Source organism: Propithecus coquereli, unplaced genomic scaffold (assembly GCF_000956105.1).
Source record: "Propithecus coquereli isolate 6110/MARCELLA unplaced genomic scaffold, Pcoq_1.0 Scaffold18, whole genome shotgun sequence".
In the NCBI taxonomy this organism is placed as follows: Eukaryota; Metazoa; Chordata; class Mammalia; order Primates; family Indriidae; genus Propithecus; species Propithecus coquereli.
Window position 1 is genome coordinate 5,343,272 of NW_012142745.1, and position 1,996 is coordinate 5,345,267.

At 40.8% G+C, this 1,996-nt stretch overlaps 1 pseudogene across 1 annotated transcript in view; it reads left to right on the forward strand.

The window, feature by feature from the left end:
- The first annotated feature begins 1,311 nt into the window (after positions 1–1,311).
- Positions 1,312–1,996, forward strand: part of LOC105808736 — a 32,456-nt pseudogene continuing 31,771 nt past the window's right edge. The window contains exon 1 of the transcript XR_001137398.1: positions 1,312–1,476. The product of XR_001137398.1 is annotated as an inositol polyphosphate 1-phosphatase-like (transcript). The remainder of the gene's footprint in view (positions 1,477–1,996) is intronic.

Sequence of the window (1,996 nt, forward strand, 5' to 3'; positions counted from 1 at the left end):
AAAGAGATACAAGTAGAACTACCATTTGATCCAGCAATCCCATTACTGGGCATCTACCCAAAAGAACAAAAGACATTCTATAAAAAAGACATCTGTACTAGAATGTTTATAGTCTCTCTCTTGAAGACCAAGTAACATTTCAAGATGTTTCATTTTCCCCAATTTCTATGCAGTAAAATCTCTCCTTATATTGTTGAAATGTATTTGACTTTCTTCAAATTGAATTGAAAATGAGATATTAAGGTAAAGTAATTTTTGAACCTTTTCCAAAATGAGAGGAAAGTATGTCTTCTGATTTGATGAAGACTATCAGGAAAGAGAAAGTCATAGGTACTAAAACAATGTATATTTCTAAGATTGATGGAAACTTGCAACATCCTTGAGGAAATAAGTACTGATATTTTTCCATCTCTTTTATGAAAAAAAGAGAGTTTAATGATCAGAGAGTTTGACTTTCTCAAGATCAAACAATGACTTTACATCAAAGCATGGGCTGGAGCTCAGATTCAGGCTCCCCCATCATATTTCAGTTTCTTTGCCACCTGCTCCTTTGATAGATGCTGGCGTGTCTTGTGGTCAGCTGAATTTCTACTTCTAGGAGCCCCAGCGGGAAGCACTCTGTCAGTAGCACCAGGTCTGCTCAAAATCAATTGAGGCTCCAGGCTCCCAGCTAAAATACTGTTCTTGTGTCAAACTACATGAAATAAGCACTTTTTAAAAATAAATGTGAACTCTACCTTTTGCAGCAGCAAGGACTATTCAAGATACCAAATGAAAACAGCAAATTCTCTTGGGAAGGAAAAGGGAAGTTGGCATTCTCTTCAAAAACAAAATTGGGCTATTTCACTGAATAGAATATCAGATGTGAAAAGGCAATCTGGTCCGCATTGAACACCATTGTGTGGGTCACTGTCTCTCACAACCTTTGTCTTTTTAGGTTTTGAGGTGTGTGTTGCAGTGGAGGTGGAAATGGAGATAGAAGAAAGTAGATCGCTACTCCCCTGACCCGGCACCTACCTGGCCAAGCTCCCAGCTCTGCCTTACCTTCCTCTCCTCTTTGTCAGTTTGGTGTGTCCTTCTTCCCTCCTTTCCTTCCTTCCTCTCTCCTTTCCTTCCTTCCCATCCAGCGATAATCATGATCCCTGAACAGTGGCAGATTTTTCTTGGATGCTCAATTACTCTTTCCACCTTGCTCCCTTTTTCCTCTGCTTTCATGCTCCTTCCTTAAAACCACTTTCCCCCTTCCCTAAAGACTCTGCCGCATGGGCTTCCCTCACTTCTTCCCTGCCACAAGAGCTAGCGCCTCTCATCATGGCGAAAACCAAGAACGCTGGTGGTGGTGATGTTCTGTGTGCCGAATTCTCTGAGCAGAAAATGAGCCAACATGGGCAACGGGTGCGGCTCCTTAACCAGAAGCACTCCTGGCTCCAAGGCCTAGGGCACCCTACAGCGAAGATGACAGTGAAATCTTTAAAGGCAAGAACCTTAGAATCTTGGAGACCGACTTGTCAAACTGTCACATTTAAGAGATGAAAAGACTCAGACACAGAGAAGTTAAATGCTACGTGAAGGCAGAGTCGTGAATGAATCAGAGTCTCCTGACTCCCAGGCTATTGCTCTTTTGCACATCGAACTGCCAAGTCTGGTTGTATTGTAAAGGTTCAAGGTGGGAATACAGCATGGATAGGAAACTATTTTAATGGCACAAGGGAGGAAATATGGCATCCTAGATTATAGGATTGGGTGCATTTGTCTGTGGACCTGCCATTCATAGCAATTTATTGCAAAGCGTAACTTTCTGATATTCCTTTTCATTAGGTTACTCCAATTTCATTTTTAAGAATTACCTTGTGGTTTTCATTATGTTCAGATTCATACCATTGTCTACCAAGAAACAATATTTTTTTCCTTTTCCTAAGAAACTGTTTTCTGGAGGTTTCTCTCTGATGATCTTAAGTTCCCCTCTCACATTCCATATATATTAAATACTTTTCTA